Raw genomic sequence first — 13,792 nt, forward strand, 5'->3', positions numbered from 1 at the left:
TAGTGATTCTCCTGTTTTCAGCCTCCCAAGCTCTGGGATTACAGGTGGGCGCCACCACGCCCAGTCTCGATCACTGTCTCAGTGTACCCAGTGGGTGGGGCCGGCACAGCATGCCAGGGATGGAATCCTGGCCGCTGTGCTCTGCTTAAGCAGGCACTTTAGTCTGTTGAGCTATCTGGCCAGCACTTATTTTCATTTTTTTAATCTCTTCTCATACATATATTCAAATCTTTAAAATTTCCTCTGAGTACTCTTCTGCTTTGTAGAAGATTCCTAGTGTGGTTCAGATTTCTCCATAATTTGTAATGTTGGGCTTGAGTTCTGCTTTAACTCAAGACTTATTTAAAACAATGTTTTAAAATTTCTAACCAAGTGTGTATATAACCATGAATGTATGTCTTTGGCTATTCTTTCATTGAAAAATTCTAATTTAGTTGCATTGTGGATAGGGGATGTAGTTTCTATAATTTCTTTTTGAAAAATATGTCTAGATTTTCTTTCATCCTCATTGTTATTGTGTGTATTCTAGAAGTGGTTTTTCTTTTTCTGTCTTTTTTGTGGAGGGTTTTTTTTTGGAGAGAGGTTCTCATTATATAGTCCAAGCTGGCCTTGAATTCAAGGTGATTGTCCTGCCTCAGCCCACCGAGAGGTGAGATTACAGGGAACATTACCAGGCACAGTGACTCTAGAAGTGTTAAAAGAAAGGTGTATTTTTGTTTGTTTGTCATAAATTTCTGTATTTCTCTCACATTAAATGTATCAATTATCCTACAGAGCTCTACCACACCAGTGGTATCAGAAGGAACTTTCCAGGACCTGTTCTGTCATCTACATTGCCAATACAGAAGTCATGGCCACAAGTGCTGTTGTGTACTGACTTTTCTGGGGGACAGCTCAGCCCTAAGTCTTTTTTTGCTTTAGTTTTACAAATCCATCTGTCCAGATAGTGAATAAACGTGATGCCAATGCATTTTTGTGTGGGTATTTATCTCCTCCCTCCCTCCCTTCCTCCTTCCCTCTCTGGTTTTTGAGACAAGAGTTTCACTATGTAGCCCTGGCTGAAATTAAACTCTGTAAGAGCCTCCTGCCTCAGCCTCCTGAATGCTGGGATTACAGGTGTGTGTCACCACAACCAGAACACTATTTCTGATTATATCTGCTTTCCATAGTGCAAAATTGTTCTTTTAAGTGCAAAAGGATCTCTGCTTCTTGTGTTAGGATTCTTGGGTGCAACAGCAGAGACTGATTTGTCCGGTAGCACAAAATGGGGCTTCCCAGACATGTCACACTGCTGCCACTGCCCCTCTATACTACCACTGGATGTGGCTACTGTTTGCCTCTCCCTCCCAGGAGACTATGGCAGCCTTGGGCAGTGGGGTGGGCACCACATCCCACCAGGAAAGAGAGGGCATGCTGATAGGTGGACCAAATCACATCTTCCTGTTTGTTCCTATTATCAAGGTGAAGTAATCACCATTTTCGGTTATGGCCTTGGAGTGTGCTTTTCAGCAGTGCCAACCCCGGGCTTTGTTTCTGTTTTATTTTAGTGGATGAAGGCTTCCAGAGTCTTTATTCAAATTAACACAGGCTGGCCCTTTCCAATGGCAGAGCCAGTGGGCTTTTATCCATTCCTGTAATCCCACTGCTCCCTGAGGACCTGCAGACTGGCACGTGCAGATTGCTTGCCTCTTTCCTAGGCAGCTCTTGTTTTATTTATGTGGAACAAAATTGCTGCATTAACAGGAGGTGAAGGAGAGACCTGAGAGCCTGGGTCACTGTGATGGGGAGAACACAGATGACACCCCAGATGAGATGCCCGCAGCAAGCGCGGGCTTATCTTGTTCCATCTCTTGGGGTCACTCTTGGCACTGTGCTGAGCTGGAAAAGCAGGGGAAGTGCTGGTATTTGTCTTGACCTATTTCTGTGAGTCCACGGTCCTGGGACATTATCATATTAACCAGGAGAAGAGGCAGGAGGTCGAACTCCCTGCCAGCTTTTCTCAGTTCAGTTAATTTTCCAGGAACACGCTGAAGGCAGCAGCATTACAGTCCCTGAAGGAGTCGGAGACTCTGCCTATTGCCAGCCCTGCTAGTGAGCAATTTAGATCATAATTTTCTGGGAAGGCAGGCACAGATATGTTATGCATGAAAACACGAGTTTCTGAGGTAAATAATAAGATGTCAAAGAAATTCTGGGTGAGTGGCAGGGTGCCTGGTCCTGCCCCCTGTGCTTTTTAGGGGGCAGTCTCCGGTACTGGGGGCACCGCAGTGGGAAAGCTGGTGAGGCACAGTCTACACGTCACCCTTGAAGGGTGTGCACGGCCCCCTCCCCCAATGGTTTCCTGCCGACTTGTTCTCTGCCGCTCTGTCTGGTGCAGGACGCTCCCTGTGAGCCAAGATTTGCTGCGGGAGCAGTTTCTCGGGTTCAGAAGCTGTGCGGTTGCTTCTTCTTACTAGGAAGATGCTGAAGACACAGCACAGTGCAAGGCCCTTAGCGCCGGCCTCAGTAAGGTCGGAGACGAAGGAGTGTGAGTGCCCATGTGGAAGAGTTTTGGGGCTGTGTGTACGCCAATGCAAACTGCGCCTCACCTCATCTGTTTTTCTGTTTTTTCCCCTCCTGTTTCCTGGCCTATTCTAATTTCTATTTGATTGTGTTGAACGTTCAGCAATTCTTTTTATTTCACCTTGCTTAGGGTGTGACTGCTGGCTAGTGCTGTCCCACTGAGCTACATCCCAGCTTTTTTGTCTTATCTTCTTATTGCGAGAGGCTCTCACTAAGTAATGTAGGTTGGTCTTGAATCTGTGCACCTCCTGTCTCAGCCTCCGAGAAGCCGGGATTCTAGGTTTAAGCCACCCTGTGTGCTGGTGTGTTTTGTGCACTGCAACTCTAGAAGGTCACAAGTGTCACACCTAGGCATAGCCAGCAGGTGGCAGACTTGGCCAGTGGGGAAGCCAGGTCCGTTTGGGTGGGTAAGAAGTTGGTGTCTGCTGGGCAGAAGGAGACAATGCCCCATGGGCTTGAAGGCCTCAGTACAGGGATCAAGGTTTGCAGAGCAATGTCCTTTCCTTGGCAGCTGGTTAATTAGTTAATGGTCACATTTTCCGCCAAATCAAAGAGGGAATGTTTAAAATTACTTCTGATGGTAATGAGCATTCCATGTACTGGATTGTACACCAGCTCCTACAGAGTTCAGAAGAAACGCAGGCTGTGGCTAGGTGCGGTGGGTGTGTCTATAACACAATTCTTCAGGAGTTGTGAGTTCAAGGCCAGCCTGGGCTCCATAAGGAACTCCAGCTCAGGAAGGAAAAGGAAACAAATAGAATGTGTCTTATACTAAAAGCCACATAGAAGAGTTAAGATGGTAAACGATCTTTTTAAAAAATCAGTTTTTAGAGCTGGCCAAATAGCTCAGCAGACTAATGCGCCTGCTTAGGCAGACACAGAGGCCGGCGTTCGATCCCCACTGTGCGATGCCAGCCCCGTCCCTGTGGTGAGCTGAGACAGGGATTGAGACTGGGCGTGGTGGTGCATTCCTGTAACCCCAGTGCTTGGGAGGCTGAAAATAGGAGGATCACTACCCTGTAGACCCTGTCTTAAAATACAAAACAAAACAAAAACAAACCCCCTCAAAAATTAGTTTTTGAAGCAAATTTGTACATTTGTTTCTCTTTTTTTCCCCTCCTCCCCTCCCATTCCCTGTTCTAAGATTTATGCCTCTAGAACTAAGAGGGAGGTGGGTCAAGGCAGAAAAGCAGTGAGCCCTGTCCTCACTCTCTTGGGCTCAAATCTCCCTTGCTCAGGGGAGAGGTACCAGCCTGACCCCTGCTGCTGAGGCTGCCTGGGGGCAGGGAGTGGGAACTGGGTAGAAAATGAGGAGAGAGAGAATGAAAAAAAAAGGAAAAAGTCTCCAGAGTTCCCAGTCTTGCTCCTCTGGGCAGGAATGAGGGTTTCTCTCAGTGCTCTTTCTGTCCTTGCTTGGTGGGAAGAGCCAGGTTTCAGGCTATCTTTGCGTCCAGGTCATGGGATAGCAAGGACGCCAAACCAGCACTCATTTCTGGTTTGGTGAACTCCAGGCCCCTCCTGTCAGCCTGCCAGTCTTCACTGTTGAGGGTTCTCAGATGGCTGCCCGGGCTTTTGGTCCGGGTACTGTCATGCCCACTCCACCCGCCTGGAGCCCAGCACCGCAGCCTGTGTTGAGCACCTGGAGTCAGCTCCGGTATGAATGCAAAGCAATCCTGGAGAGTTCCTCAGCAAATGAGGAACAGACCTCCTATGGCACTCCACCCAGGAAGGAAGAAGTTTTGGGAAGATTGAAGTGGAAAAGTGAAATGGGTAGTATTTACTCACATATTGCTTATTCATAGTTACAAGAGAAAAATAATCACAGAAATTAGATAATATCTTGATCAGGTCATTAGAATTAACACTGCCAGCCTGGTGTGGTGGTGCACAATGGTAAGGAGGTTGAGTCAGGAGGATCACCTGGAGTTTGAGGCCAGGCTCAGCTACCTAGAGAGACCCTGTCTCAAAGAACAAGTGAAAAAAAGAGGGGCAAATGGACACAATTTGCTCAGATGCCATACCTTGGGAAGGACTCATGACTGTTCTATATTACTGACAGATAGGTAGACATAATCTGAATTGAATCACAAGGAAACATCAGATCAACTTCACAAAGGGGAACGAACATATTACTTTAAAAAAGGAGACTATAGTATTATTTTAACAGGCCAACATTACAAAAAGGCAAAAAGTGTGTGTGAAAATGTTCTCTACTTGAGGAAGCTGACGAGACACATCAACAGAGTGTACCAGCTGCCCTCACATAGATAAGGAGAGAAGAAGCGCTGCATAAAGGCGTGGTTAGGTCATCTGACAAAATGAGAGCAGAAGAACTATAGAACCGACATTGAAATTCCTAGCCTGTTAGCAATCTAGGACAGAATGTTTTGATTCAACACACGGAGTATTTAGGCATAAAGGGCCCAGCATCAGCCCCCTGGTGTGTGGTCAGAGCAAAACAGTGTGTCCGCATGGCAGTGCATGTGCGTGTGGCCAGAGGGGCGGGCAGCTGAGCAGATGTCAGGCAATTCAAAGGAGATATTAATTACAGGTGGAGTTGCATAGCCACCATATCATTTTTATTTTTACAACTTTTTTGTAAGTTTGAACTTATTTCAAATATGCTTATACAAAAATAGAGCTCTTCAGTCTGTTCTCTCGTGGCCTTTGGGATGTCAATGTTGTGAATGGCAGGTAGCTGTGCCAGGCTCGCTACCACTCAAAACCCAGCTGCAATGATTTCTTTAGCGTTTCCTAACTTGTTACTGATCAGAGAGAAAGTTCTCCCACATTGACAAATCACTGTCCATCTTTTACGTTTGCAAAAACTCATACAACATGTAAAAGTACGGAGACTTACAGATCTTCATGTCAGCTCAGACTGAGCTGCAAACTGAGTTCCTGAACTTGGGGGGCTCCTCAGAAAAGGAAGCAAACCCAGTGAGAGCAGGGTGAGGCCCAAGTGCAAGGTGACACGATGATGGCAAGCTAAGATCACCACAGGCTGCATCTCGGCTGGCTCCTGCAGTGTTCCTGGTGTCATGTGTCATTTTTAACTCAGCAAAATATACCTTTGGTTGAAAGATGGGTGGTTAGAATGAAGTAGAAAAAATTGTCAGCAATGTTACCTGATCCCTCAGAGGCCAGCTGGGGTTTCTTCTACAGTTGTTGCCCCAGAACATGCTGATGACATCCATCTGCTACTCTCCCTGAGGATGTTCTCTCAGCCCCACTGGGGCAAACTGGAAGTGCCAGGAAGTTAGCCTGAGAGTACATGCCTCAGCTCCTTCACTGTGTGGGAGGAACCTCTCTGAGGCATGCTCTGCACTATTACCCAGCCTTCAATGGGATGAGCCCCCACACCCTACAGTGGTGGCCTCTCAGAGACCATGCTTGGTCTTAGCCAAAGGGTTAAGAAGCAGGAATAACCTGGTATAAGACAGGGCAATACAGTGGTGTATTCTGTGTCTAGATTCAGTAACAGTTAACATCATGCTTGTATATTTGCGGTACCTCTCACCCCACACTTATACAACACATATACACACTTCATTTTTCTGAAATAATATTACAGACATGCCATGCTGCTTCACTCCCAAATACTCACCAGGCCTCTTCTGAGTGACCATGCCTTTGCACAATCCCTAAACCATTCTTGTTATGGTTTAGATCTGGTGACCCCTCAAGCCTCATATGTTTGGAAGGTGACTGCACCACAAGGGGGCTGCACTCATTAGTGGGTCAGTCTGACTCACCTGCTGGAGGAGGGGGCCTGGCTAAGGCTGGTCACTGAGGGTACATCATCCTCCCTGGCTGCTCCTTTGTCTCTCTGCTTCCTGCCCAACACGATGGGGCAGCTTTTCATTCACCATCCTGCTTCTGTTTCTGGACCAGCTAACCATGGGCTGAGATCATGAGCAACATAAACTACCCCTCCTCTAAGCTGCATGCGCTGGGTGCCCTTTCTTGGCAATGAGAAAGTAGCAAAGGCATTTATCACACCTAAGGAAACTTACATTAATTATAAAACAATCCATAATAACCTATCTTCTAATTTCTCCAATTGTCCTAAAATGCACAATGTAGCTATTATTTTCAAACCAGGATCCAATAAGAGTTCATCCATTTTATTTAGTTGTTTTATCTCTCTGGTCTCCTTTCATTGACATCAATTTAAGACTCTCAAACTTTTTTTGTATGTGTGTAGAATAGTTTACATTTAAAATTTTTTATTTCCTCATAGGGTCATTTCTCTTGTTACTCTTTCCATAACTAGAGGTAGAATGTGGGGGTTTGATTTACGCACATGTTGAGCTTTCCTTCTGTATCACAGCTATCCTCTCATTAATGAGGATTATTTGGGTACAATGGTGACTATCCTATTTCTCTATGCTTGAAGTTAATATGTGACTCGTTTGGTACTATTTTGGTGCCATTCTAATAGCCTGACCTTCAGAAGCTTTCAATGAGTGCTTCTAGCATCCGTTTATAATTTGGCCTTGGGATAACTATCAGAGGTCACAACACAATGATCTTATCTTCCCTTCTACCATTTCTTATACACTGATTAACTAGCTCTTTATTAGTTTCCATCAGTTATGGTTAACTATGTTTTTTGATGTTTAGATTATTCTCAGTTTTGCTGGAGACTGTCCTCTTAGGCTGGCTTTTTTTTTTTTTTTTTTTCTTTAACATGGCTCCTAAAGTGTGACAGTTTACTTGCTCTTCAAAGCACAAGCATATCCTACGTTCATCTTAAAGTTTCTGTACTCCGAACCTGGAGCTATTTCTCTAGGGAGAATAGCTAATTCTAAGCATCTGACTGAGCCCATTATCCCAAATAATGCAGCAACTTTCCCATTTTACCCTCAGTGAACTTGGCACTGCAACTGAATGTATTTGTATCTGTGTCTCTGGGTTTGGCATGGTCTTGTTATGTGGCAGGGACAAAACACAGGTATGTTGAAAGATGAACCATAACAGGCACCACTCAGCCTGGTGGCTCTCAATCCTGGCCATTGTTAGAATTGTCTGAAGACCTCTTAAAAGGTACCAGTGCCCAGACTCCATATTGAAATATTATGTTTAATTCATTGGCTGGGGAGAGACAGTTTAACCTATTGTTTAAAAATAGAGAGCTTTGGGTCATAATTTATTTTCCGGGGTTTCAATCTCAAATTCAACATTTATCCCCTGGGTGAGCTCTGCACTGGCAAAGTAAGTGCAATGATGGCCAAAGGTGGAGGGACTCAAGCTGACCCACGCACGGCGCTCACAGCAGCATCCAGCCTTAAATCAGTGCCAGGACGCAGTCTGCTCCACTCACTAGTGGGATCTGCGAGGCAGTGCCCAGTGCATTTTCTCTCCCTGATAGTAATTCATTCACCCTCTGCTTCCTTTCCACCCTAGACTGGGTCCCAACCGGGACTGGAAAAGGCTGCAGGGGTTTGAGGGAGATCTTGCTGGACAGACAGGGAGGCAGGAAGACTTTCCAGTTCTGGTTGAAGGAGGGAAAGAAGGGAAGGGCTGAGACTTAGGTGGAATAGTTGCCTGGACCCTCTAGAAGTCAGCCAAGGATAATGGTGAAATGGCTCTGATGTGTGTGCGTGTGTGTGGGGGGAGAGAGACAGAGACAGAGAGACAGAGACAGAGACAGAGACAGAGAAAGAGACAGAGCGAGAGCGAGAGCAAGAGCGTGCGAGAGAGAGAACTATATCCCCTGTACCCAGAGAGTTAGAGGAATACAGGGGAAATGGTAAAACTAAGTGGGGCTTTGTTAGCAGAGTGCTGGCTGTGGCCTCAGGAGCAGTCCTTCTTCTTGGTCCACAAGAATTCTGGGGTGTTCCCATGCTACACAACATAGGAGTGGCCTTCATTGCTCAGTATGCAGGAATCTTTTGCCTATTCCCAAGGCCACAGTGCTGCAATCTCTTGGATAGTCTCATAGTAGCTAATGGGTTCCTGCCACTAGGTGTCATCTGTCACCAATGTCTCTTTGTCTCAAACTGCCCCTACCCCCGGAATGAGCCATCTCTGCCTTTTCCACCCAGAGACTCACTTTTCAGCTCTCTCTCTATAGGAAGTTCAGACTCCAAAGCTTACTACTTTGGGGGAGCAAAGAGGAGAAGATATGACTCTTTTTCTTTTAAAAACAGAATTATTGACATATAATTCATACATTATAAAGTTGCTTTTTTTTTTTTTTTTTAAAAGACAAGATCTCACTATGTAGTTGAGGTTGGTCTTGAACTCACTATGTAGCCTAGGCTGGTCTCAAACTCACAGAGATTCTCCTGCCTTAGCCACCCAAGCGCTGGGGTGACAGGGGTGTGCCACAATGCCCAGCCATATAAAGTTCATTTTAAAAACTTTATCATTCAGTGTTTTTTCAAAGCATATTCACAAAGTTGTGCAACCACCACCATGATTTAATGTTAGAGTCCCTCTGTCACCCCAGGATAAATTCCTTGTCCATTACCAGTCTCTTCTCCTGGCCCCTGACAGCCACAGTATTACTTCCACTTCTGTGCATTGGCCTTTCCTGAACATTTTAAATAAATGGGGTCCTACAATAGGGGGTCTCTGTGGCCACTGTCTTTCCCTTAGACTAATGGTTTCAGGGTTCACTCTCATCATAGTGTGTATGAGACCCTCATTCCATTTTATTGCCAAATATTCTACTGCATAAGTTTTTATTTATCCATTCTGTTGATAAACACTGGAGTTGGTTCACTTTTTTGCTGTCACAGATATTGCTGCTGTGAACATTCATTTATAAGCTCTGTGTGAACATATATTTAGAATTCTCCTATGTAGGAGTGAAATTACTGGGTCACATGACAACTCTAGACTTAACCCTATGAGGAAATGTAGGATTGATCTCCACAACATCTGTACATTTTTGTTTTCCCCAGGAGTGTACAGGGACTCCAACTTCTTCAGTCCTTGTTGCTCTTTGTTATTATCTAGCTCTTTAACTATAGTCATTCTGTTCCATACAAAGTGTCATCTCATGATTTTGATTTGTATTTCCTTAATGGCCAACAGTGGTAGGCACTTATTGGAGAAATGTCTATTGAAGTATTTTGCCAATTAAAGAAATGGATTGTCTTATTGTCATGGATTTGCTATATTTTTACTATGGCATAGATACAAGTCTATTATCTGATATAGGATTTGCAAATATTTTCTCTCATCCTGTTGGTTGTCCTTCCATTTTCTTCATGCTGCCTTTTGAAACAGCGTTCTGGGCATGATTTATCTCCATTTTTGTGTATAGGTTCAGGTATATTTAAGAAACCCTCTGTTGATGTCAAGATCACAAAGGTTTATGCCTACATTTTCCTCTAAGAGTTTTACAGCTTTTAGCTTTTTTGTTTAGGATCCATTTCGAGTCCATTTTTGTACATGGTATGAGGTAGTGATTCAGCTTTATTTTTTTGCATGGAGGTATCCAATCATTCCTGTGCAGTGTGCTGGTAAAAGGATGCTTTCCTCATGAGATTGTCTTGGAAGCTTTGTTGACAATCAGTTGGCTATAACTAGAAGGGATTATATCTGGGCTCTGAAGTCCATTGTACTGATCCATATACATTCTATGCCATGATCACAGTCTTAATTATAGTTTTGAAGTAAGGTTTTTTTTTTTTTTTACGGAACTGGGGATTGAACTCAGGCCCTTGTGCTTGCCAGGCAAATGCTTATTCTACTGAGCTATCTCCCTGGCCTCTGAAGTAAGTTTTGAAATTTGGAAGTGCGAATCTTCGAATTTGTTCTTCTTTTGGTTTGTTTTTTTTCAGTACTAGGGATCAAACTCGGGACCTTGTGCTTTCAGGCAGGCACTTACATCACTGAGCTATCTCCCTGGCCTGAATTTGTTCTTCTTTTACAAGATTATTTTCAGTTATGCTGGGTCTCTTGAATTTCCATTTAATATCAATTTTTAATATATAATATCTCACTATTTAAAATATTTATTTATTTTAGTAATTTATTTATTTACTTGGTACAGGGTCTGGCTATGTAGCTCAGACTTGTAGTGATCCTCCTGTCTCAGCCTCCCCAGTGCTAGGATTATAGGTGTGCACACTATGCCTGGTTTTGGTGGCTGGTTTGGTGTGTCTGGGGTTCCAGAGCTGGCACAGTATCTGCTACTGGGGATCAGACTTGGGTCCTTGTGCTTGCCAGGCAGGTGCTCAGACACCCTGAGCTATCTCCCCAGCCCATAATGTTTTACTATTTATTTAAGTTTTCAATTTCTTTTAGTAACATTTTGTAGTTTTCATTGTACAAGGACTGGAAGTTTTTGGGAAGAAAATTTATTCCTAAATATTTAATTCTTTCTGGTGCTACTGTAAATGAATGGTTGCTTAATTTCATTTTCTGATTGTTCATTGTGAGGGTGTAAAATACAGTTGGTTTTTGCATGTTGGCCTTATGTTCTATGTCCTTGCTGTACTATTTACTAGCTTGAATAGCTGTCTTGTAATTTTAGTATTTTCTACAGAAAATTCTGTTAGTCAGGTATAGTGGCATACACCTGTTATCCCAACACTCAGGGAGGCTAAGACAGAAAGATGGCAAGTTAGAGGCCAGACTGGCACCAGAATAAAATCCTACCTCAAAATTAAACATAAAAGGGATTGGGGATATAACTCAGAGTGAAGGCCCTGAGTTCCATCCTCAGGATGAAACAGATTCCCCCACCCTAACAAAAAAAAACCCAAAACAAAACAAAACAAAAAACCCCAGCTCAGATCCTGTCATATGTAATCATTTTTTATTACTTTCCAGTTTGGATGCCTTATCTTTTTTTTTTCTTTCCTTTTTTCCCTGATCATAACCTCTAGCACAATCCTGAATAAAAGTGGCAAGAGTTCCTGATTTTAGGGGAGAAATTTTTATTCTTTAACCTCCAAGCATGATGTTAGCTGTTGATATTTTCATAGATGCTCTTTACACGTTTAAGAACTTTATCATATGTTTCTAGTATGTTGAGTATTATAATGAATGGGTGCTGGATCTTGTCAAGTCATTTTTTATATCTATTAAGGTTCTCACGTTCTTTTTGGGTTTTATTCTATCAATATGTTAGATGATATCAATTTTCAGATGGTGAGCAACCTTGTGGTTCTGAGCTGAACCCTATTGGTCATGATACAGTGTTTTCTGTTTGTTTGTTTTTTGTATGTTGCAAAATTCAGTTTACCAGTATTTGTTCAAGATTAAGTTAGGAAAAAATACCAGTCACAATAGACCAAGAAAAATCAAATACTTAAGAGTAAGCTAAGCAAGGAAGTAAAAGTCTTCTACAATGAAAAAGCTACAGTACTTTGAAAAGGGAGATCAAGCAAGAGTACAGAAGATGGAAGGATACTATCTGTTCCTGGATAGATGGAACCCATATTGCCAAAATGGGAATATTTCTAAAGCTGATACAGAGATTTAATGCAATCTCAATCAAAATACCAACAGCATTCTTCACAGAAGTGGAAAAAGCAATCCTAAAATTTATATGGAACCATAAGAGCCAAAACAATCCTGGGTAACAAGAACAAAGCAGGAAGTATCACCATTCCAGATTTCAAGTTATATCACAAAGCTACAGTGATAAAAACGGTATAGTCCTGGCTCCAAACAGACGTGTGGATCAATGGAACAGAATAGATGATACAAAAATAACTCCAGGAACTTTAAGCCTTCTGACCTTTGATAAATTGATCATCCACATGCAGAAGATTGAATCTTTTTTTATTTTTATTTTTATTTATTTGTGTGTGTGTGTGTGTGTGTGTGTCCAGCTCAGCCCACCAGGGGGCGGGGCTGGCTGGCATGTGGTGCTGGGGGATTGAACCGCGGTCCCTGTGCTTTGCTAAGCTTGTTCTAAGTAGGTGCTTTAGACCACTGAGCCATCTCACCAGCCCCAGAAGATTGAATCTTGATCCGTATCTTTCAGCATGCATTAAAATAAAATTAAAAACGGATTAAAAATTTAAATTTTAAAACAAAAAATATTTATTCTGCTAGAAGGTAAAATAGATAACAATCTTGAAGACATAGGCATAGGCAAGGACTTTCTTAACAGAACCCTGGTTGCATAAGAAACAATACTAAGATTTAACAGATGTGATCATTTCAAATGAAAAAGTTTGCACAACATAGCTGGGTGTGGTGGCACATGCCTGCAATCCCTCAGGAGGCTGAGGCAGGAGGATTGTTGCAAGTTCAAGACCAATCCCGCCTACAAAGTGAGCTCAAGCCCAGTCTGAACTGCATAGCAAGACCCTATCTCAAGAAAGACAAAAAAGAAGAACAAAGGTCTGCACAACAAAAGAAATACTTAACATAATGAAGCGATAGCCTATAGGATGAGAATTTTTTTTTGCCAGCTATTCTTTAGACAAAGGACTAATATTTGGAATTTATAAAGAACTCAAAAAATTAGACCTTCCCCTAAATAAGGGGCCCAATAAAAAATGGATAAATGAAATGAACAGATACTTCCCAAAAGAAGTGCAGAGGGCTCATACATTCATGAAGAAACAATGTTGCTGGCCTTACAGAAATATAAATTTAAAAAACACTGAGATTCCATTTTACCCTAGAAAGAATGACTGTCATTGGGCCGGGGAGATGGCTCAGTGGAATAAGTGCTTCCTTGGCAAGCGCAAGGGCCTGAGTTCAATCCCTGGTTAAAAAAAAAAAAAGAATGACTGTCATTAAGAAGCAAACTAATAAGGCTGTGAGAATGAAAGCTAGTACAGCCCCTAGGGAAAGCAGTATGGAGATCTCTCAAGAACAAAACAAAACCAAAAAACAACTACAAATTCTATTTGACCCAGATGTCCCCCTTCTAAGTATCTTCCCCAAAGAGTTAAAGACTTCATTTTATAGTGATCCATGCACATCCATGTTTATAGCAGCACAATTCACAATAGCTAAATCTTGGAAGCAGTTTATCTGTCCATTGAGAGATGAATGGATACAGAAAATGTGGTGCTTACAAACAACAGACCTTTACTCTGTCATAAAGAAGGAGAAACTTGAGTCATTTGTAGGAAAATGAATGCACCTTGAGAGCCTGCTTTTGAGTGAAATAAATCAGACACACAAACTTCACTATCCCATGGTTTCTCTTATATGAGAAACCCAAAATATAAAGAGCAAATTAAAAGAGAGATCATAGGAAGTAGGAGATAGATCTTCTCAAATGAGAAGAGAATCAAGAGAT

General features: G+C 42.7%; 1 protein-coding gene across 2 annotated transcripts in view; it reads right to left on the minus strand.

Annotated features, from left to right (window-relative positions):
* Kbtbd12 (kelch repeat and BTB domain containing 12) overlaps window positions 1-13,792 on the minus strand; it is a 65,430-nt gene that overhangs the window by 2,028 nt on the left and 49,610 nt on the right. The gene's annotated exons all lie outside the window — the stretch shown is intronic.

This window comes from Octodon degus, unplaced genomic scaffold (assembly GCF_000260255.1).
Source record: "Octodon degus isolate 3935 unplaced genomic scaffold, OctDeg1.0 scaffold00254, whole genome shotgun sequence".
NCBI classification, from domain to species: Eukaryota; Metazoa; Chordata; class Mammalia; order Rodentia; family Octodontidae; genus Octodon; species Octodon degus.